The sequence below is a fragment of the Urocitellus parryii genome, chromosome 7 (assembly GCF_045843805.1).
Source record: "Urocitellus parryii isolate mUroPar1 chromosome 7, mUroPar1.hap1, whole genome shotgun sequence".
Taxonomy (NCBI): Eukaryota; Metazoa; Chordata; class Mammalia; order Rodentia; family Sciuridae; genus Urocitellus; species Urocitellus parryii.
In genome coordinates, this window is record NC_135537.1 from 175839625 (window position 1) to 175864554 (window position 24930).

The window sequence follows — 24930 nt, forward strand, 5'->3', positions numbered from 1 at the left end:
AATCGCCAGGCCCGGATGGGGCTCAGGTACACTCTTTGCAAAGACAAAGCTCCTATTGAGTGGTGGAGGGAAAGGCCGGGAGAGGAGGGAGAGCTGTGGGGGTTCCGTTACCTGATCATCGTGTCCACGGGGTGGGGAAGATGGGGAAAGAAGAGAGCAGAGCCAACCTGGCCCTTTGCAGCTTGAGCAGGCCTCTGAGAAGGAGGTACCACACAGGATACGGACAGCTCCTCCAGACACAGTCAGGAACCAGGGAACAAGCCGAGGGCCAGAGCCTGGGAGCTCCTGCGTTCAGCAAAAAAGGAAAGAGCAAAAGCAGCCCAGCAGAGGATGGGTTCTTGGTAGGTGGTCGAGGGCCAGAAAGGAGATCTTTCTCGGTTTATTCTTGAGATGCCTTAAAATCATTGCACGAGGTTCTTCTTCACCCCAGGGGGACCTGGAGAGAGGGGTCGCTCTCCCTGTCTCTGGGGGCCAACGGTGGAGAGCGTGGGTCTCCGGGGCATCCTGCCTCCTGGGTCTTGTTCCTCTTTCTCCATTTCTTTCCTCCTCGTCTTTATTTCCACGGTCAGTGGCCTCTTTAAAGCCCAGCCACTCTCCAGCTAATTGGAGGTGGGGTCCTCCCTGGCTGTCCCTCCTAGGAGGTGTTCTCGTGGCCAACCCCCACATCCTCACTACGACTGCACTGGCGTTAGGGGTGAGTAGATCCAACCAGATGTGGCCAAATAATATCGGGAGGTGAAGCCGGTGACTCCCAAACACGGTGCACGGTGAAATGTCCTGAAGAGCAAAAACAACCCAAATCGGTTCTTATTAATTTGGCTGCCCCGGCTCTAGGCTTCAGAGATCCTGATGGAACTGGTCTATGTTTCCTAAGCACTCTCCAGGTGCGCCTCTTACCACCAGATCTGAGACCCACTCTGTTGAAGACCTGCCCAAGGAAGGATCCTCACACACCCACGGCTTGTTAAGCCGAGATCCCTGGGCCATCTGCAGAGGATGGGACTCAGTGGGTCCCAGGGGGGGTCAGACAATCTGCATTTCCAACAAGCCCCCAGCGGCTGCTGATACTGCTGGTCTAACATGACACCGTGAGAATCACTGGCTCCAAGGGACACATGTTTAACTGGAGAATAAGACGGAACTCGGGTCTCTCTACCTCTCAGTCTGCACCACAAGCATGTTTGGGTTACCCCTTAGAATGGTCTCTTTAGGTCGGGAGGGTCTCCAGGCACCTGGACTGCTATGAGGCAGCGGTAGAATCTTTTCCAAGAGACTTGTCAGATAGGATGGGAGAAAACAGTCCCAGGGCACTGCTACTGAACCTCTACCCTGGGGACCAGCAGCATCGACCTCACCTGAGAGCACAACAGAGATGGAGACTCTATGCCAGGCCCCCAGCCGGGACCAGAAGCTGCATTTTTATCCGACTGTTGGGATCTTAAGCACATGAAAGCTGGAGCTCTGGGGAAGTGGTCCAGCCCCTGACCCGGGGGACACAGAGAGCACACCAGCCAGGGCCACAGCTCAACCAGGTCCTCCCAGCCCAGGGCAAATAGCAGCAGGTTAAGAAAGGTGTTCAAAAGAGGGCATTTGACAGTGATGATGATAGTGACATAGGAAAGAAAGGAGGGAGAGAAACAGACCCAAGTGGCTGCGATGTCCTTGAAGGTGCAGGTCTGCACAAGGCTTGCCCCTGAGCCCGGGGAGGAGGAGATGCTATAAGGGTCCACTGTGGCTGGTCTCCCAGCAATCCTTGCACAAGCCCCTCAAGGACTCTCAAGTTCCACCTGCCGTGTGCACAAGAGACTAAACAAAGTGGGGACAGAGCTTAGGGATTACACGTAGGGGCTCCAGACTCCCATAGCCTCGACTAGAACCTTGGCTCACTGTTTGTTAGCTTCAGGATCTCTCTCGAAGTTCTCTCTGCCTCTGTTTCCTTGCTTAGCAATAGGATGGAGATGCTGATGACACCCTCCTCACAGAAATTTAGCAAGGATTCAAGATAAAACCTTCCAAGCCCCGTGCCTGCCCCATAATAAACACCTGGTGTTCTTGGAAGAAGCAGCCTCCCTCGCCTCGAAGCAGGCTCTCTGATCGCTGCTCTGGAAGGGAGCAGCCTCTGATTCCACAGCAGGACAATGCAGAGAAGTGGAAAGGTGTGGGGAATGTGGCTGCGAGAGGGAAGGCAGTGGGTACCTGAGGCCCGGCTATGAATGTGTTTGCAGAGAGACACTTGGAATGCACACAGGTTGGCCTTCCCCACACCAGGCGGCTGGAGCCTGCGAATGCCCAATCAGCACCAGCACCTTCTGGCTATGCCTGCGACTTCAAAAGCAAATCACCCTCCCCAGGCCCCCTCGGGACTCCCCCAGATCCTCCATTTTTACACCAGACACCATGAGCCCCCTGAGACAGGAAATGGTCTGTGTCTCATTTCCCTGCTGGTAAATAAAAACCCTACAAAGAGCGGCCCCTTAAGTTGCATAATCTTGATTTGCATCGAGATTTATAGCAGAAGACGGGATTGGAGAAGAAGGAAGACAGAACCGAAAACCCCTCCAACTCCATGCTCCTCTGGGCTGGCAGGTCCACAAGGAAGGATCTGTTCTAGAATACTTCCCTGTTCAAGGAGGGCAACGATGGTGATTATCAGAGATGGCTTCCTGGAATTCAGAAGAAGCACCACAGAGCTTCCCTCACCACGCACCTGTGTCCTCAAGAGCCAGCCAACACTTCCTGAGCTCCTCCAGGGTGCCCTGCCCCTGGCACAACCAGGAATCTCAACTCCCCTACCCACTGGGTTACCCCAAAACATGAGGACGAGGGTGCTATTGTCATTCCCACTCACAGGGGAGGCTCAGTGCTTTTAACCTACTTGTTCAAGGTAATACCCGTGATACCTAGAGTCAGAGGATGGGACCCATGGGCACATGGGGTTTCAGAGCCTGAGTTGAACGGCAAGGCCAGCCTCACCCATGGCGACTCAGTGGAACTAACCAACCTGTGGGCAGTGGACATCTTGGCTGGGTGTTCGCCTTCTTCTGATACCAGTGTCCTCAGTTTTCTCTGAAGGACATCGCATCAATCCCAGTCTTGCTGGGGAGGCCTGAGAGCAGTCTCTGGCTAGTCCTAGGGGCACATCCCCCAGGCTTCCAGGGCTGGCGCCCACATGGGCTGCGGCTTGGGCAACCAGAGTAGAGGTGACTCATTCTGTTGGTCCTGGGGCTGTGAGCCCACAAGCCTGGAAAAAGAGTTTCCTGAGAGCTAAGTCAATCTCAAGAACAGCAGAACCCAGAGATGGTGCCCAAGTCACAGAGGCCGTGCTAGGCCGAGGTAGCTAGAGAGCACAGGCTGTCAGGAGCTAGCACAGTAGAGGTTTCTTTCTCCCATGTGTAAATTCTAATGCAGATTGGACGACTCAGCAGGGCAACGGCCTTCTTTTTTGTATCATGAAGTTCAGGAACCTTCCCACACATGGATTTCAGAGTTCTTGAGGGAGGGAAGTGAGATACAGCACACGTGACTTCCACTCACATTTTATTGGCTAGAAGTTGCCACAAGGTGCCATCTATACAGGTACAAGCTGTATATCATCCTCCAACATGGACAGGAAGCTGAGAAGAACCTCATGAGCGTGGACACTAGGGAGGGAGGGAAAGAAAGCAGTCTAAATGAGTAGATAGGATTTAAGTCTCTGGATCAAGCTGTGCCTGAAGGAGTTGTGAGAGTTCTTAAATAACGCAAACGATTTCTTTTTGAAAGTCTAGTGCAAGTTTATCTCTTGTCTTGCTTGCAATTGGACAAATGCTAGTTGAGAAGAGCATGCACACTCCTCACGATTCTAATCAAAGAGAGACCACCTGGCTTCTGGTGTAATCCGTGAGAAGACCTTGAGCAGGTGGCTTGTTCTCTCTGAGCCTGTTTCCCCATATAGAGGGAAATGGTTCAAGTAGCCAGAATCTAATGTCCCTATCCTCCTTGTCCCTTAGAGTTCTCTAAGAGTCCCCAATGCCCACAGGTGCTCAGAATGTGGTCAAAAGTTGCCCTAATGGACCTGCAGAAGTGAGTGTGCTGGTCAAGACCCATCCCAGGATCTTCCATGCAGAGTGGCCAGTGTCCACTGCCAGATCCCATCCCAAGAGCACTGCACTGGAAATCAGGAGACCTCAGTTGACATGCCACTGGCTTCATTGCCATTTACGTCTCTCTGAACTTCAGTTTCTCCGTCTTCCATGTTGAGGTGGTGATCCGTGTCTCCCTTGCAGAGTTGCAAAGACCAGCTTCCTCTTAGAGGCAGGGCTGGACTTAGAATCACATGGTACGGTTTGGGTTCCTGCTCTCCCACACCTAGAGCTCTGTAAGAACACAGTCAAGTGCACTGAGCACTTTCTTTGAGCTTCTCCACAGCCCACTCTGTAATCGACTTTTTACCCCTCTAAGCTGGAAGGTCACAGCAGGTGGAAGATCCAGATTCCAACCCGGACTTGTCTGACCCCAGCGCTCTGCTCTAAACCACGTCCAGCGCTGCCTCTTGCACACGGAGAGGCCTGAAATGCCCCAGAGAAGTCTCATACAGTTTCGTATGACCCTTCACACCCAGAAAGAGGCTGGGAATTTAATGGGATCTCAGATCCCTTTAGTTGAGTGAGTGGATGGATTGGCAGGTGTATGGAGGGATGAAGAGATGGGTAAGTTGCAGATGAAAGCAAATGAACACAGGCAAGACATGAAAGGCCCCCACACATTATGTGTTGACCAGATACCATCGCAGCCACTCTGCAGGGAATGAGCACGCTGTGATCAGACACACTTGGAGGGATTGTGTCGAAGGAGCCCAGAGAACCACACGCCAAAACACCGGGTTTGCTTCCTTCTCCAATCTCACCAATAGCCTAGTGTGGCTCTGACAGCTGTCCATGTAAGAAAGCCATCTAATTAGAGGGCTCGTGCTAAAATGCTTGAGGACCTTCAATAGAAATGAGGCTGGGAGAACTGGAGGAGAGGGTGACCAGCTGATGGAAGAGTCCACCCAACTCTGCCCTCTGGGCAAAGCGACCTCTTGAGCTCTGTTAGGGGACACCGACAGCCCAGGCAATGTCTTCCTCCTCATGTTTTCACTCCCTCGACAAGCTTCCAAGGCCCAGAAAGACTTACTCATCCACCGTTTTGAGAACCTACTCTGTGCCTGACACTGTTCACAGTGCTTAGGATATCACTGAATAAAACAAACCGAAAGTCCCTGCCAGGTTCAGCTTAAGCCTGATCATAAGAGCAAATGGTGGCCAACTACCACCTGCATTGTACCGCTGAAATGGTCCTCTGCATTGGCTACCTGCTGGCCTTGCTGTGAACCAAGGGACCAGTGCTATGCTTACGGGTTGGGATAGGTTCTAGAAGACCTCCAGCATTAGACAACCACCTGGGGCCTCTCTTCAATAGAAGGGCACAGGGCTTGGATCCTGAGGTTCTTTTTCGGATCTCAGCCTAAGCCATTGAGTGGCATGACTGACATGCACAAGAACCACTCTCCCTTGCATGGGTCTACAAAAACAGGTAGGGCTGAGGCTGCCAGATGCTCAAACAAATCCACTCACTGGTAGTGCTGGGCAGTGGTCATGTCCGTGGTCCCTTGCTAGGTGCTGAGGAGATGAGAGGCCGTTCTCACCTTCTAGAAACTCCCAAACAAGCTGACCGTTGCACAGGCTAATGAGGCTGGAAAGGTGTTCCTGGACAGAGGGGAAACCAGGACAAGGCTGAAACTAATGCTGAGAGCATGCAGGGCCCAGGAAGTGTGGCAGGGAGTCCATGTTCATTCCCTCATTTGGTCAAGACATATTTGCCCCATGCCTCTCCCACCCCACTCTATTAAGCTCTGCAGATAACATGGTGATAACTCTGCACCATTTCTTCCCACATAAATCTAGTGGAAGGTGTAGGTGTTCATTAGATAATCGTGTGTTATTTCTATAAAGGAAAAAGTACAAGCTGTATATCAGGAGAACAGTGCACACCCACGCAGGTTGTGGCTGCTATAGGCTGGTGGCGAGGGGCAATTCCTGCAAAGGGAACAACTTGTGCAAAACTTCCGAGGTTAGAGGGGGGTCTGGTACATCTAAGGAATTAGGAGCAGATGGACTGAGGGAAGCAGTACAGAGGCAAAGGGGAGAATCTGCAAAGCCTCTGCTGATCGGTGCTGGTCAAGTTGAAGGAAAGGGCGGCGGCATTGGAAGGTTTAGGCAGCAAATAGCTCGGTTGTGATTTGTCCTGAGAGAAGACGCCTTGCTGAGGGCTTATGAGAGATTAGGTTCACACTTCCTTTATTTTGTGTATGAAGAATTTGCAAGAACTTTAAGCCAAAAAAAGTTTGTTTGATGCACTCTCTGAGGCAGTACAGCAGGGTAGTTATGCAAGCAGGATCTTAGGGTAAGGATTTCAAGTCCACATGGAATGATTAATAATAAATTCCTCTAGGCCTCACGTTTCTTATGGGGCTTTTGTAAGCATTTAAATGCAAACATACATTAACTCGAGAAGGGTTTCTAGCACCCAGCAATTTGCAGCTCTTTTTCATGGGTCCCCGTGCTCACCGAGTAGAGAGATCTTGGGCGGCTCAAGGTGCTCAGCAGAGTCTGACCACTCGTGGGCTCATCCTTCACGAAGAGCCTTTGGGCATTTGCTTTCTTGCTGAAATTTAAACATTTCCATTTTCTTCTGGAGAACAGCTGGTCTCAATCTACTAAATAACCCCTTTGCACACTTGAAGACCATTATTAAGATTCCCTTTGGCCATAAACATACGAAGAAGTGTTTAACATATGAAAAAAAAATGTTTAACCTCACCAGTAATCAAAGAAATTCAAATCAAAACAACAAAATACAATTTCTGCCTATCAATTTGGTAACTTTTTAAAATGATAGTGCTCAGGGTTGGTGAGAGTGGAGCAAGGTGGCAATTTCGTACATTGCTGGTGGGAGCAGAAATTGGTACAATCTTTCTGGAAAGCAATTTGGCAATATGTTATCAAGACCCTGAAAATCCTCCTTCCCCTCTGACCCAGTTGCTCCAGTTCTGGGAATCCATGTCAAGAAAACAGAATCGGTCACAGATTTCTGTTCACGATATTTCAAAATATGAATAACGAAAAACTACCTAGAAGTCAAATGTGGTCATGATCTAGTTTAGAAGGTCATTCAAAGTCACGGGAACAAGGATATCTGAGGACATGCAAAGTGGTCACTATAGAATGTGAATCCCACACATACAAGATCCGAAACTAAACACAGCAGGATTTCAATTATGTAAATGCATATACTTACAATTGTGTGTGTATAGAAAACCTAAATGCAAATATAGCAAAATATTTACGTTTCTTATTAGAGGGCGACAGAATTATGAGTAGCTTTTTGTTTTTTACTTTATAATTTCATAATAAAAAACTGTTTAGGATTCACATGATGGCTTTAAGTATTTTTCTTGTAGTTCAGCACCATGATCCCTTTCCTGCCTGAGCATATTGCCCAGATTTTTAGACCACTGATTATCCGGGGTTGTGGGGTTTTCTGGGGGTGGCCAGACAGTGAATATCTTATGCTATTTGGGCTACACGATCTTTATCACAACCACTCAGTTCTATTGTTTTAGTGCAATGGCAGCCATAGAGGATAACAAGCCAACAAATGGGCAAGACTATGTTCTAATAAAACCACCTTTTTAAAAACAAAAACAGGCAGGAAGTCACTTTTAACCATACATAGCCTTTGTGGGCTGATAACATGGCTGAGATGATTTTAATCACTCTCAGCCCCCCAATCTATAATCCCAAGCAAATATAATTAGGGAGACTTTCTGGAAATGTTGGGAGAATCCTTCTAGCACCGTCCCCACCTCCCTGGTGTGCCAGCAGCCTGAGACCATCATGTGGAAACAGGCAGCCTGAGTGCTCCCCGGGGGTCTTGCTGTTCCTGCTCTCAGTCCTGCGCACACCCCTTCCCGGGGGGCTGTTCCATCGCCCCTCACCTCAGCCCTCCTGCAGCTTGTGCGTGGGGTGTGGAAGCAGACAGCTCAGCGATGGTGACAGAGCTCAGCACAAGGGCAGTTTAGCTTGGGACCCTGTGGCTGCGCCGGTTTCCAGATCCCCAGACCCTTTGTCCATTCCTCCTCTTGCCACTGTGCACTGGAGGAAGTAAGGAGGAGACAGGAGAACAACTCTAAGTTTTCTGCACCCCTGGCAACACCTAAAGGGTGCATAAGATGTGCTTTAGGGGGCTGAATTTCATAGAGGGACAAGAGAGCGCTCAGCTTATTTAAACACAGACGTGTATATACTTAATACAAGAAGCTCTGAAATGTCTCTTCTGAGGGTCAAAGTCCTACACCACTTGCCCTGCTGCATACAGGTGTTGGGAGTCTTCCTCCCACGACCCTCTCCTTCCCTGTCCCAACTCCTTTTGTGCATTTCCAATACTGACTCTTTGCCTAGATCATTCTAGATGTTACACACTTGTTCAAGAGGCAGAAATGACATTGCAAAGCCCTCTGCATTTCAAGTGACAGGCAAGGGGTTACAAGATGACGGTGGCATTCCCAGGGCCTCTCCTTCCTTGTCCCTTCTCTCTACAACCAAATCAGATGAGAAGCTGAAAACCACTGATTGAAAACGGTCCATGTGACAAGAAAAGCCGGCAAGCCAGGGGTCCTCCCGAAGTCCTCCTCAGGCTCCTGGTTTTTCTTGGACTATGTTCTCCTTTGAACCCGAGAGAGAGGAACACGAACTTTCCCTAGGAATCCCCCAGCTCTGGTAGTTAGCAACGACAGGAAGGAGCAGAGAACAAGATTCCAGACTGAAAAGATTCAAAGCTCCAATGGGCTGTTTTGCTCATAAAATCCCTCTGACACCATAGATGAGAGAGAAAACATGCACTGTCAACGGCCATCTCCACCTGGAACGGCCATCGGGCTGCCTGTCTGTGACCTGCTTTCCTGTTCAACACCGATGCTAATCCATTTTGTCCCATTGTCCCAGATGTGGAGCATTTATAAAAACTTAAATATAGTATCTAATATGTATGTAATTATAGAACACAATTATATAATAGTAAGAATACAATGAAAAGAAGACTAATTAATATGGTAACACACGTATCCTCCAGCTTTTAAGTTCCAATCTATTTTGATGCACCTGAGACACTCTCAGTGACACAGACTTGCATGTGTGAAGAACTGAAAACGTGGGACTTGGTGAGTCTGGCTCTGAATTCCTCCAGAGAGAAATGTTTGGTGGATGTTTTCTTGGAGGAAAGGTGTGTTCCACAACCCACTGTGAGTGGCACCATCTCATGCCCTCTGTATATTATCAAATATCGGGAGGGTCGTGATGCATGGAAAGACCATTTGATTAGACATTCACACAGCCCACTTTTTAGGTGTTTCCTCTGCAGAAGAAGGACCTCCGTTTGAAAGGTAGTTCTCTACTTCCCAGCTGAGCGAATGCCTTAATCTCTCCAGGTTTCCATTTCTTCTATTTAAGGGAGAAAAAGAACAGTGTGGAGGGGGCAGGTGTACCGCTGTCCCCCGTGCAGATGGCAAAGAAGGAACACATGGTCTCCTGGCACACAGGGGGTGGGGGTGCTCAGAACTGTTGGTTCCTTGTCACTTCTCTAAGCAAGGAATAGTACTAACAGCTCTGAGAGATGCAGAGAAGGTTGGCCTCTAGCTCTGCTCCCCAAGCCCCCACCAGTGCTGAATCTTCAGGAAACATTAGTGCACACAGATAACTGGAGATGTTGGGCATGCTGAGAAGGGTCAAGCAATGTGCTGCCAGAAAAAAAGAAGAAGGAGAAATTCATTCTGACAAGTACTAGGGAAGGGGCAAGAAGGTGGTGGCATTGGAGTTGAGCCTTGAAAGGCAAAGATGGGACTTGTGGTTGTGTCGGTCAGGTTTCATGACTATAATGAAATCCCTGAGGCAGGCTGCTTACGAAGAAAGGAGCCTTTTTAGACCACGTTTCTGGAGGTTCAGAGCTCCAGTTTGGGCACCAAGCTGGTTGGGCTCTGGCAAGGACAGCAGGGAGCACGCCATGGTGGTAAGAGCGCATGGGCAGAAGCAGCACATCACCAGGCAGGAAGTCAGATGGGACTCAGAGACCAGGCTCAGCTTTGTAACAACCCACTCTTCCGAGAACTCACTCCAAGAGATGGGCGTTCCTGCTGGAGGACATGCCCCCAGTGACCTAGGGACCTTCCACCTCTCAAAGGTCCCTTCACCTCCCACATTGGCACAGTCAGGACCAAGCCTGTCGAACACAGGGAGCTCGGCAAGCAGACCAAATCCAAACCAGAACACAGGGGACCTGCGAGGGTACAGGCTGGAGTGCCAAGGGACAAAGGATTTCAGGAAACGAAGACATGTCCGTCAGGTGCACAGGGAGCCCAGGACGGACACTGTGCTGAGGCTGCACGTTCTAATGAGGACCACGAGGTCCTCGATCCAGGGCATGACCTCATCACAACGTCATTTTAACAGAGCGAATGCACAGGCCATTCCCATGGCATAATTATCTATAGAACCCCGTGTGCTCACCAGAGTGTTTCCATCTAGACAATTGAAGGGCCACCCTAAATTTTAGATGACAATGCTGTCCCATGGGAAACAGAAACTGGGGCTAAAAGAGGCTGGGCCCAAAGAGACAACTCAAAGGCCACCTCCACTATCCATGCAGGAAACGAGGGTCTCCAAAGGCAGAGAAGGAAGGGGAATGAAAGGAAATCATAGACCAAAACACCACTTGGAAGCTAGATTCAGTGAGTCCTAATGATGGATGGACAGGAGAAATAAGCCACCCACAGATGACGATGGTTGAGTGTGAGTTATGTGGAGTCTGGGGACAAGCAGGACGTTTGTGTAGCACAAGGAGCTGGGAGTGGGAATCCGGAGCAGAGCAGAAGTAAAAGATGGAGGTGTGGACCTGGCCAGCTCCTGGGGAAGATGGTGGCTAGAGAGGGCGAGTTTAGAGACCACCCAGGGAGAGGGGACACAAGAGGAAACGGGGCCCACAGATGAGACCCAGTCATGTGCAGGAGAAGAGAGGCACCAGGAACAGAATCATAAAGGCCTGGGGAGAAGAGGGCAGCGGATGACCGAGGGTTCAACAGAGCCAGATGCTCCCGAAAGACTGCGGGGGTTACGAGAGCCAATTAGAAAAACTTTTGAAAGTTCCACTCCCAATGCTGTGGGGACAGAAAGCAAATTGCAGTGGGCTAGGGGTGAGTGGGAGGGAAGGAAGTGGCGTCAGCCAACACGGACGACTCTTGAGATAAGTCGTTAGTGGAAGGAAGGAAAGGGATGAGACTGCAGTTCCAGGGAATAATCAAGAAAAGAGAAGCATTGGGGAAGTTCCACAGGACCTGGGGGTGTTGGAACACCAAGGGAAGAGGCCAGAGATCACCATGTGCAACAAGATAGAAGGAGATGGAGGTGAGGTCCCTGAGGGAGGGTGAGGGAGGGAGAAGCATGGTGATGGCGGGTGGTGATGGGCTGTGGCCACAGCCGTGAAGTCCATTCTACATGGGAGGCACCTGAGCCTAAGAGAGACCAAGCACCTTGCCCACACACAGCTATCCAAGAGCGGAGGAGCATGGCTTGAAACCCACATCTTCCCGCGGCATAGACTCGTAGGCCGCTTGGAGTCAGCATAGACCATGGCTGGGTCCTCTCTCGGGAGAACGGGAGGTGAAGTCATCCCCTGTGAATGGTGGGGGTGGACTTGGAAGCCTGACGGAGGGGAGAGGAGAGTTGAAACAGCTGCTGTGGAGAATGCACCAGGGGTGGGCCAGGGAAGAGAAAGGGCACCGGCAGCTTCCGGGGGGCGCTGATGGCTTCCAGAACTCCAGGAGACTCCTTCTGGCTCTTATCGCCTGCGCTCCCAGCCCCACTTCCTGCCCAGAACCTGCACCCACTCTCTTCTCAGATCTCCTCGGATCCCTCCCTCCAGGGAGGTAAGTCATGTGACCAAAGTAGAACAGGTCAAAGGTTACAGGGCAGGGAGCTGGGAGGCTGTCCTCGGTCTCTGTCCTACCAAAGAGCCCTGGGCCCCAAAGGCAGGAAGAGGCCAGTTCCAGGCACAGGTGAGCGGTCTGGGCTGGGCCTCTGGTGCAGAGGCTCTGCTCCCCTGTTCCTGATTGGACTCAGCCTGCAGCAGAAGAGCTGGACTCAAAGAACTTCCCCAGTGTGAATGGTCACCCCTTCTGAGGCCACCCGCTTCTATTCCACTAACCACAAGCCCATCTTCCTACCAGAGATCTGCTCATCTTAGTTACCAGGGAGAACAGAAGAGGATGCCTTCTTTGGAGCCTAGCACTTAATTCCCTGTCTCTGATTCTCTGGTTTGACTCCTTCCAAAATAGTAGCAAACTTCAACAGGCCGATCCTCCCTCTTTGGAGAGAACTCCATCCAGCTAATAAATAGTAGGTGTTGACCCTAGGGACAGGCTGGAAGACACAAGACTGCTGTTTATTGGATGTGGCCCACCAGCTACCAAAACAGAGCTGCTCGACCATTGGTCAAATTAATAAAATCCATATGGGACTATAACCTAAAAGAAGCTGGGCTTCTTTCAAAGTTCCATAAAAATGGCTAACAGGCCTGAGGAATTGGCATGGCGTTCCAGAAGCCTGCTGACGTTCAGCTTCTAGGCATCATTGTCAACACACTGGGACTCAGAATAGAAAAATCTGTGGGCTGGTAGATTCCAGAAGCTTCTATTAGGATCTTCAAAGGGCTCTTTCCCACAGGATTGCCTGCTCACTCGTCACAGGGTAATCATGAACGATGCTTCGTGATCCAGAAAAAGCACAGGGAAATGGTCACCTCTCTCCAGGAGAAAATGGAACCATGCAAGGGACACAAGCCAGGGATGCTCTAATCTGTAGTTGAGTGACAGCAAGAAAGAAGCGACATGGAGCTCCTCCGAGAGCGTGCTTCCAAATTTTCCTGTATGGAGCCTCCACGTGTTGGAGCAATAGTGATGTGTGCACACGGGAACACGCATGCTCGCACAGCTAAACACAGACACTCCAGCTCTCTCCAGAGCTGTGTACCATGACCCAGCCCAAGTTCAAGTGAAACCCAGGTCTCCCTGGACCCTCTGGTTTAAACTGCATTCTCCTACCACGCGGTCCCGACAACCTGGGCCAGATCCTCTGCCCAATTCTGCAGCAGATTACCATCTTCCCCTTAAGACGCCCTGAAAAGCAGCCCAGGGGCAGCAAATCCGTCCCTCCTCTACTAGTTCCAACATTGCTCTAATTAATGCAGGAGAAAATTAATTACAGAGGGATTTTCAAGACCTCGGCTTCTAATGACCAGCCCCAGCCCCCCTCACCCCCTCCAGCTAATTGCGGTTCCCATTGGTCCTGCCCAGCCCTGCCCTCCTCCCGCCCCTCCCTCCCTTCCCAGAACCACGAACAATACCACAGGCTAATTAGGCAGGGAAAGAGTTTCTTGGCAAAGGGGCCCCAGCGCTAGGTCAGTACCTTGAACAACCCAGAAGAAAAACAAAACAGCTTTAAAAGAAAGAAAAAAAAAATAGAGGGAGGGGGGACCTGTTAATCCCAAGCGCATTTCCGCCAAATATTCTCCTTTTCAAGTGTTTTCTTCCTGGTAAACAAAGTCCTGTGGCTGGCTCTGGAGATTTCAGGACGCGGTTGCTTAGTGATGTTGGGGAAAACATGAGGTCCCCACCTCGGGCCACTTTGTTTCTTCCCTCTCTTGCTCACTCCACCGAGAGGCGGGGACACATTCCCACATCGCAGAGACAGCCTGTTTGTAAAGAAGAGCTGAGTTTTCTTTTCTTTTCTTTCCTTTTTTTGTTTTTCATATCTCACGGCTTCCCGGAGCCAGGCGAAGAGCACCGGCTCGCCTGCTCTCCCCGGGAGTCTGCTCAAGGCCCGAGCTGGCCCGTGGGACTTTGGGTGAGACGACAGGACTATCCCCCACCTGTGCTGTCCAGTGTGGTAGCCACTAGCCACAGGTGGCCACCAGGCAGTCAAAATGTGGTCCATGCAACTCGAGGTTAAATGTTATTTCATTTTGATTAATCAAAATTGAAACAGCCACACAGGGCTTGCGGCTTGGAGAGCCACAGCTTCTGACAGAACCCTCTGGGCCGAGAGCCACCGGGAGTACAGGAATGGGTCTGCAGAGCTCTGTGACATTTGTGAGGAACACAATGGCCTTGATTTGAATGGGATCCTTCTTCTCTTCACGTGGCCTCGGGCATCACCAAACTGAGCCTCAGTTTCTCTTCCGCAGTGCCGGGGACCATCTAGAGAATGTGCCTCCACGTTCTGGTAATGGATCCCGAGTCCCCCAGTGACCTCTTAGACCAGACAAGAATGAACTTGGGCTGACAGGGCCCACTCTGCAGTCCGGCTGCCCACCAGTGTCCACCCAGCTCCTCCCTGGCCTGCATTGCTCACTCCCAGAGTCCCAGGCTGTTCCCACCACCATCCCTTTGCCTCTGCACCCCATGGCCTGGGAGGTCCTGCCTTGCTGGGGCCTTTGCCTCAGCCAGTAATTCCTGTTCCACTCCATGGGTCCTAAAGAATTGGTCATCCCTCAACCAGGAAGCCCTCCTTCCTCCCTCGTCACCCCTCCTCTGTCTCTCCCCTTCTCTCTCCGCTACAGTAGCTACCGACACTTAAAATGTGATCAGTGCCACTGAATTATTCCCTTTTATTTTAATCAACTGAAATTTGATTTGAAATGGCCACCACAAGGCACTTCTCTCTGTTGCACACGTACACACCCTGCGCATGCCACAGCGGGGCTGGATGCCCCTCCTCAGCCTCATCCTTGTGAAGCTCTGCACCCCTGCACTTACCTATGGTCTGGTATCCTAACAATCTTTTCCTAAATCTGTCATTTCATTAGAAAGTGAAGCATTAGAAAGGACAGCCTGTGGTTGGCTCCGTTTTGCTTTGTTTTTCATCTTTGTCCCCAGCATCCAGGACAGCCTTGAGCACACAGTAAGTTTTATGTGCTAGAAATAGACATTTCTTTTCCATGAGACAACAATTATTCATGCTGCACCCTCCATCGGGGGTCAGCAAACTGCAGCCAGCCCGCAGGCCCAAACCTGGATGCTCCCTGTTTTGCACTTATTTTTCACTTTTAAATAATGATGGAAGTACCTCTATCATAGCCTCCATATGGCCTCTAGTCCTGCAAAACCTCAAACACCCTCTACTCTAGCCTTTAAAGAAATATTTGCCTATCTCTGGTCTGGATCCCAACAAGAGTCGCTGAGGGGCTTGTGTAGCCTGGGGTCAGGGAGTTGGGAAAAGAATACTTGCAGGGGTGCTGAGAGACCCTCGTTGCTAGCTGGAGCATTTTCCACAAAGCTGAGCCTTGGGCAGCTAGCTTCACCCCTAGGAGCTAGTCCCAGGGACAGCCAGGAAGGGCTGCGTGGACAGGTACACTCTGTGCTTCCTCCTACCCCCGCCCCTCACCCCACGGCAACACCTCAGGAAGTGGGGCTCTGAGACAGGACCACCTCACTCACGCACTGCCCGCTCTCTCAGCCCCAGCAAATGGAACCAGGGGCTCTTCTGGATTCCATCTTGTGGTTTGCCTGTTAAATTGCAGTTTCCATTTAAAGTAAAGCCCCCAAACATGTTTTTAATAGCAATGGAAAAGCCTTCCAAAGAGACACACACAGGGGCTTGGAAGCAATCTGGCAGGCAGGAAGCCGGCTGTTCTTCCCTTTCCTGCTAGGACACGAACTGAGGTTTCTAAGAACCCAGGCAAAATCTGATCTGGGCCCCGATGACACCATGCCAAGGTGAGCCAAGCAACCTAAAAAGCTGTCCCAACTTTGTCCCATGCTCCTTGACGCCTTGCCCTTCCCCCACGCCTTCCTAATCTCCAGCTAAGAAATTGCCACATGTGCCTCCAAATATCAGGGGCATCTGTGGCCGGCTCACTTCCCCGCCCGCTTCACTCCTCCCAACAGGGAGGGGCTGAGTGCACCCAACGTGCTAAATATTTCCCTACTGGAGAATCTATTTTGCTGCTGCTTGGCAGCAAAGAGACAGGAAGCTATTTAGATATATTATCTTCCTTTTCAGGAAGTCGACAGGAACCTTTCTATTGCAGTTCACACAAACATTCCGTCTAATGGTCATTTAGTCACGCAGGCTCATTAGCTCAGCAGTGAAGAATGCTCAGGCTGATTGGACATCATTTTAGTGTCTCCTCCACTTGCTGCCCCAGATCCAAGGGAGAAAAAGAGCTTCCCCTAGCCTGGTGGGGACCAAGACTAGGGGTCCAGTCTAGAGGCCTTGAGGGCTCGCCCTGACCTCACAGCCCCTCCCAGTTCCCACATGAAGAGCTGCTTACTTATAAGGACTGCTTATGGTTTTGTAAAGTCATTTAGATGTCAGTAAGAAGGTGGGCTCCATAGACACTTTCTGTTCAGATAATGCTGTCAATAAAAGAGGATCCTCTGCAGGAGACACTGAGAATGTTGTAACCAAAAAATAAATGAATAATAAAAAATGCTACAGGGGTCCACGGAGATGGTGCAAGGCAGGCCTAGTGTAGATCACAACAGCTATGATTGAGTGGTGACTGTTTTAGACACTGTTCTCTAGAGACTTATTCAAGACTCAAACAACTCAAGGAGATAGGGACTATGAAGAAATTGTCCTCCAAAATCAAATACTCTTCTTAAGGTCACATCAATGGTGATTGGCCATGTTGGAATATGGGTATGGCTTGTTCTGTCCATCAGGTCCTTCTGCAGTGGCAGACATGCTCTGTACCTGGACTTTTCAATAGGTAACCACTGGCCACATGTGGCTACTGATTCTTTGAAAAGTGGCTAGTTTGTTTAACTATATTGTATTTGAATTACTTGGCTGCATGTGACCCAGTGGCTACCATATTGGATTCCTGATCTAGGCAATCCGGCTCCAGAAGCAACACTCTTAAGACGTTAGACTGTCCTGTTTTCCAAATAAATCAATATTTATTAAGAAAATAATTAAATTCTAGAGTTAACACCACCACCAACAACAAAAAGATAGAGATAGAATAATCAGTATCTTCAAGGACAAGAACAGATGAGGAATTAGACTGTTAAGGAATGCAAGCAACAAAAATTAAGTTAAATAGTAGTCATTTGGGTCGGGTTCTTGGGAGCATACCTATAGAGGGAAGAGAGAGTAAAGTGCCAGCATGGTTGGTCAAGGGAGGAAGTGGTTTCCTCTTGTTTAAGCAGTAAGTCATATTGAGCTTCTTCCATATGACCTCATCAAGTCCTGTGGTCCGGTTGAGAAACCAACCCTAATCCCCCAAGTAATATAAGACTGCAAGACAAGGTGGACAAGAGGATTGATGTCCACCTTGGTGCATGCATTCTGTTGGAATTCAGATTGGATTTTACCAGTAAAGCAGAAATGGTCAAGGAAATGAGGGGCATGGCATTTTAACTGGAATTCAAAGGACATGGCTTGGAAGTGGACTGTAGGAAGGTGTGAAGGATGAACAGAGGGATCCAACTGGAAGGAAAGATGGACTCTTCTCAATGAGTCTCTTAGAGACAGAGCACAGGGATTGATAAAAAATGACTCCAAATTTTCTATGTTGGATAAAAACAGTGGTTCTGTGGGTAGATACAGGAACTTTAGAGGGTAGTAAGAGACAATTCGGGGAAATTATGACTTGGGTTTTGGGCACCTGGGTTCTGAGGTTGTGACCTTCAGAAATATCTTGGGTTAAAATCATTTTTCAAGTCAAGTGGGGGCATGGTAGATCAGAAAACTGCTCAAGAACACCTCCATTCCTATGATTCAGAAATTTGCTTTCTCCAAACCAAGAAATTAGGCCAAGCAGAAGGGAAGAGAAGCCACAGGATGGCAGAGGTGTTCACGTCACCATCTCACTGGGGACAAATGTGTACCTTGTTTTCTCTGAGCTGACAGACGTCCGGTTACCTCATCTTGGAAGTTACATTCATCTGTCTTTTGGAACATCTTGCCTAATGACCATTTTTTTTTAAAATAGCTTTTTCCCCCCAATTATATTTGTAATAACTTCTCACTGCAGAACATTTGGAAATTTCTAGAACAAAAATAGGAAAATGCGATCACACATACACAAAGACATGGGTATGGATGTGTGTGTGTGTGTGTGTATCTATAATAGAAGTACACATTTGTGCAGACCCGATGTGTATATGCACGTGTGCCTGGGTGTGTGAGTGTGTAAATGTGGATTGCATAAACAAGCAGACCATGTACCCTCACAGTGTTTCTGCTGATAATGAGCTGAATATATGACCATGGTCCCACAACATCATAATGGAGGTGAAGAACACCTGTCACTTAGTCACATCCTAGCCACCACAAGTCACAAGGCAATGCAGCACTCATGTTTGTAGTGATGGTAAAAGCAAACCTACCTGGCTGTCCATCATAACAGAGCATAGCAATGCAATCATGGCCAGTAGTGATACTTGGTGATGATAATAAGTGACTGTGTGGCTGGGCTGTGTTCAACAGCTGTATGTTTTACTGTTATTTTAGAGTGTACCCCTAGCACTGCTAGTGCCAGCAGCACCTCCTGCATCTCAGTTTACTGTGTCTCACGTAGAGTGAGGGACATAGACCACCTGGGCTTTCATAAGTGCCTCCTGTGATGTCTGCACAAAGACAAGATTGCCTGAGGACACATGTCTCAGGGAGAGACAGAGGGGAGGAGCCTGGACAGGAGGCAGGGCGAGACCAAAACTGTCTTGCTGCCCCTAAACTGTCCCCGGGAAGTTGGAGTCAGGATTGAAATCTGCCCCATGAACACCATCTGAGGGTGCAGTCAGTTGGCAGGTCCTTGGAACACCAACCAGGCACAGAAACACAGCACAACCACCCCAGGACAATCTTCCCTCTGGCCTTGGTCCACTGGGGACAGACTACAGGGTGGGGGGTGACTGGTGCTCCATCCTGGAGACACCTGCCATCTCTGTTTTGGAGGTGGAGGGATCATTATCTGGCTCATTGTTTCCAGAAACTACTGGCACCCGGAGAAAAGCTGTGGCAGGAGGGGGTCTCCACAGGAGGATGGGGAGAGGGTGGCCTCTCCTCCAAAGAGCCACACAGCTCCCACCTCCCAATCCTTGTTCCCAAATCTTCCCAATGAGCTGTCCCAGAGGGGGTGGCTACTTTGAACAATACTTTGGTCACTCCTTGTTCTTTTTTAGAATTCCGTCCTCAGTTTTTCATGTCCTAAGGGCCATCCGCCGTGACCTCCCCCACCCCTATGGTCTCTGACGGCTTCTCGTGCGTGGAACATGTTTGTTCATTATTTTCCTGTCCACAACCTTCGATCACAACCCTGCAGCCGGGGTCTCCCTCCCCGCACCCTCTACCCCCATGTCACACATATAATGAATTACCATTCCTTCAGACAACGAGGTGGAAAACTTGTGGTCTCCAAGGCAACGGGGCATCCCAGGGTGGGGGCCCTTGCCTGGCCTGGGAGGGACGGCAAGTGAAGGGGGGTGGGGAGGCCGGAGCAGAGATGATATCATTCCTGAAGCCTGGAAGCAGCCAATCAGATCACAAGGACATGATGTCATCTCCCCCGCCCCCACCCCCTTGCGCCTAGGTAGCCCCACTGAGAATTCTAGACAAGTATTGAACTGAAGTTGTATTGCTGGGAGAGAAAGGGGTGGGGGGCGGCAATGGGGAGAGAGCAGGGGATCCACCGACCCTCTGGATGGCCCAGGCCCACGCTACAGTCTTGACTAGCAGCAGGCCCATAAAAATGTCATCAGCTCAGGCTCTCCCTGCATTTCAACACAATGATTTCTTTGGAGAGAAGAGAAAAAAAAAAAAAAAAAAAAACAACTAAGATTTATTTTGTGACCACACCCCCGCCTCTCTTGGAAGAGAAACACCAACCAACAACAACTCGTGAATGAACCGTCTACACATCGGCTCCCCCGACCCAGCCTGAGAACTTTCTGGACAGACCAGGCGCACGCTCACATGCAACCAGTGGAACTGCTTTCTGCTGCCGTCAGCAGCTTCAGGGATGGGGACACACTCTGGAGGCTTCAGGGTGAGAGCCCGGTTGGGGCAAAGCTGCCCAGCCTAGTGGTGTGAGCCACTTAAGGCGCTGGGGGAAGGGAATCTGTCCCCAAATACAATGACAGCATCGAGGGCTCTGTGCCAGGCTCCCAGGAGAAGCAAACAAGCCCCCAGCTTTCTGCGGGAGGGGTGCAGGCTCATTAGAGAGCCTGCTGGAGTGTTGCGGCCACGCAGGGGGCGGGCGAGGGGGCGCGGCCCTCCTCTGCCAGCTTTTCTCTTGGGACTGGGAAGCAGGGCTTTTGGAAACTGCTCTCAAGTCTCTCCCCAAATGCCACAAATGTAGCCAGGAGCTCAGGCCACAGGACAGTGGGTTCACGGGCTCAGACCAGGTCAGAGCTTTTGTGTCTCTGCCATTGCAAAGAAAGTCAGTTCATCACAGGGTCTCTCTGGAGTCTTTCTGTCCCAAACGGACCCACTTACAAGTTGTCTTTGAAAGTATAGAGAAGCAAAGATCCCCATCAAAGCCCAGAGAAGGGGAGAGACCAGCCCAATGACCAACAGAGAGCGACCAGGGAACTGGAGCAGACCCAAGACCATCTCCAGTCTACTCTTCACATCCAGGGACCAGCCCAGGACACCAAAGTAGCACATGAGGATAGAAAGCCTTTGGTCTCAGCGTCCCCTGGTTACTGCATCAGTAGAAATGACGATGTTGAAATGCATTCGTGATAACCTCCTTCCCAATCCCCCGCGAGCTCTGAGCAAGGATCTCTGCAGATGCCTGCTGCACCCCAAGCACACTCCAGCCCCCCTCCGCCCTGCCCTCGCTCACACCAAGGACGACAGCAGGGCCCTCTCTCTGGGGCTTTCGATCCAGGAAGGGAGACAAACAGGTTGTGAAAACCATGCAAATGGTACACACAAGTGTGACGGTCGAGGGCGGGAAGGGGGCACACCTGTACTTGAGCAGACCCTTACCTCTTCCCCATCCCTCTCAAGTGCAGAAACAAGCCCAGCCGTGCTGGGCTCATGGCACCTACACCAAGGGAAGGAGACTGTGGCTGCAAACACACACCGTTCCCCAGCAAAGCCCCAGGATGGCAGGCTCATGGCAGTACGGATGGCACCTCGCATATGCCTGGTGTACCGTAGACACACGATGTGTCAAATGACCAAACACAAGGAGCACCTCGAAGGGTGATCGTCACCCTAGAGGACATTAGCAAGGAGGTGATGCCCAAAAAGGGCCTTGGGAGACGAAGAACAATCTGCCAGGTGGAAGGATGGGGGACCTTCCAAGTAGAGGGAATAACATATAAAGACCTCTATAGAGAGCAGACTGGTTTATGCTAAGAGAAGAAACAACTCCAAACCTCCAGGGTGTAAAATAACATGAGCCCACTTTCTCCTACACACCCGCTAGCCCAGTCACTAGCGGTCCTAAGTCCAGGCTTGGCCCTCCTGACCCAGGCTGGTGGAGCAGCCCCTGATGGAATCTCCAGTCACCATGCAAGAGGGAAAGGAGAGCTTAGCCCTCAAGCAGCACCTCCCTTCTGCCATGACTTCCCCAATCCCCAGGGGCCAAGAAATACAGTCCTAATGTACTCACCTTAGGCGAAGAGCTAGAAATATTTAAAAGCAGCAACAAAGATTACCACACACGGACATGTGGAGCCACCTGGATATATTTAGGAAATCTCCAGTGAGCTAGAGCAGTCCAGGGAGGCTTCACGGAGGAGGTGATCTAAAACATGTCCTGAAACACAAGCAAACGCTGGGAGGACAAAGCACTTAGAGCAGCAGAACCTGCCCCAGCCCCAACCAGACCCTGGGGTGAAGCTGGCACTGAGCAGCCGGGTAGGGAGGGCAGAGCAGCAGAGTTGGTCATTTTGCCAACTAGATGCCCATCTTTTCTCTGTGTCCGTCAGAATTGATACAGCACGCCAAAGTGAGGGTGCTGTGCTATTTGTTTTGTTTTGTTTGTCTTTTCTTTGGGAAATTTTCAAAGCCCCATTAAATTGGAGAAATATCCAAAGAAATGCCCACAGAACCTTTCGCCAGAGTTGCTTATTGCTGACGCTTTACCCCATTAATTCTCACTCCTTCCTTCCCCATGGATGTGCATAGAGCAAGAACCCTTGAAGGGTGAGTTACATATGTCACGGTCCTTTAAATAGCAATGTTCTCGACATAACCACGGCGCAGCAATCAGCCTTCCAAATTTGCCTCTGTCCGCATTCCAGTTTTGTCAGTTAATCAAATAATTTCCGTGGTGCTGCGGTCGCCCTCCAGCACAGAATCCCACTCGAGTCAAGTCAAGCGTTGCATGGGGGTGCCCTGGCTCTCTTTCTTAATCTTTTATGACACTGACTTTTTAAAAAAAGAGTACAGGCCCCAAACACCTCCTTTTCTCTTAGATAAATGTCCCTCCTGGGCGTTTGCGGGGACCTGGTGAACAGACCATGTTGTGCATGGCTGCCGGTATCACATAGTGTCCTTCCAGGATGCAGAAGGTCATCTGTCCCTCGTGGGTGATGGTAATTCTGATCACCTGGCCAAGACATTCCCAAGGTCCCTGCTTTTCTGGTTTTGTGTTTTTCTTCCTTTGCAAATAATAAGCAGCCAGAGAGGATCCAGCTTCAGAAGAGGCAAATATCCTGATCCTCAACAAAATTTCTACCGATTCACAGATGACTCTTACTTAATCCAGTTTTCACCAAGAGAGTTCACAATAGTGGCTTTTGGACTCCACTACTCCACTGATTCTTTTTTTTTTTTTTTATAATTAGTTACACATGACAGTAGAAGGCATTTATGCAATTTGATATATCATACATAAATGGGATATAATTTCATTTTTCTGAGTGTACATGTTGCAGAATCATACTGGTCCTGCAGTCACATATATACATACAGTAATAATGCCTATTTCATTCTACTATCTTCCCTATCCCCACATCCCCTCCCCTCCCCTCCCATCACTTCCCTCTACCTAATCTAAGATAACGCTATTCTTCCCTAGTGCCCCCCACCCCACCTTATCGTGAATTAGCACCCACATATTAGAGAAAACATTTGGTCTTTGGTTTAGTGGGATTGTCTTAATTCACTCAGCATTATATCTCCAACTCCAACCATTGACTGAAAAAATGCCATAATTTTATTCTTCTTTAAAGCTGAGAAATAATCCATTGTGTATATATATATATATACCACATTTTTAATCCATTCATCTATCAAAGGGCATCCAGGTGGGTTCCACAGTTTAGCTATTGTGAATTGTGCTTCTATAAACATTGATGTGGCTGTGTCCCTGTAGTATGCTGTTTTTAAGTCCTTTGAGTATAGACGGAGGAGAGGGATAGCTGAGTCAAAAGGAGGCTCCATTCCCAGTTTTCTGAGCAATCTCCATACCGCTTTCCATAGGTTGCACCAATTTGCAGTCCCACCAGCAATGTATGAGTGTGCCTTTTTCCTCACATCCTCACCAACACTTACTGTTGCCTATATTCTTGGTGATTGCCATTCTGACAGGAGTGAGATGAAATCTTAGAGTAGTTTTGATTTACATTTCTCTAATTGCTAGAGATGTTAAACACTTTTTCATATATTTGTTGATCAATTTTATTTCTTCTTCTGTGAACTGTCTGTTCAGTTCCATAGCCCATTTATTGATTGGGTTATTTGGGTTTTTTTGGTGTTAAGTTTTTTGAGTTGTTCATATGTTCTAGAGATTAATGCTTTATCAGAGGCGCATGTGGTAAAGATAATCTGCCAATCTGTAGGCTCTCTCCTCACTTTAATAATTGTCTTATTTGCTGAGAAAAAGCTTTGTAATTTGAATCCATCCCATTTATTGATTCTTGATTTTACTTCTTGTGCTTTAGGAGTCTTGGTAAGGAAGTCAGATCCTAGGCCAATATGGTGAAGATTTGGGCCTATTTTTTCTTCTATTAGGTGCAGGGTCTCTGTTCTAGTGCCTGAGTCTTTGATCCATTTTGAGTTGATTTTTGTGCATGGTGAGAGACTACTGTCAGCCCTTAGGGTTCTACTAGTGAATGCCAACTGTTAGGGTTTGGATCCCCCAAAAGCTCATGTGTTGAGCACTTGGTCCCCAATACAGCAGTGTTCAGAGACAGGGACTTTAGCAGGTCACTGCATCCTGAGGGCTCTGACCTCACCAATGGATTCATTCATTGATGAGCCAATGGGTTCATCCATTCATAGCTGAATGCACTGCTGGGAGGTGGTAAAATTTTAGGAGGTGGGCCTAATTGAAGGATGTAGATCCTTGGGGGTATGCTCTTGAAGAGGATATTGGGACACCCACCCTCCTCTTCCTCTCTCTTTGCTTCCTGACTGCCGTGGGGTGAGCAGCTTCTTGTGCCATGTGCTCCCCGCCATGATGGTCTACCTCACCACCAGGCCTGCAATGATGGGGCCAAAATAAATCTTTTCTCATTTTAAGTTATTTTACTCCGGTATCTTGTCACAGCAATGGAAAGCTGACTAAGCTATCCACCCTTCTCTCCTATGTGTCTATCATCTATCTATATCATTCGCAAGGGTCCACAACTTCCTGTTTTTCATGCCTTACAATTTTTTTCTGTATGACATTATGTTGGTGTTCCAACTTGTGCCAGATTTACCCAATGGGATCCCCTTTCAAGGTGGCTTCTGGGTCCTGTTACCAAGACCTCATTCTTATTTAAAAATTTATGTGATTTTTCATAATTGTCATAAAAGTGGCCTTATTGGCCTGGGGTTCCCATGGAACCCAAAGGCTGCAGAAGCATCTAGAAGGACAGAGAGTTTCAAGGTCGCAGAGGAAGCTCCCATT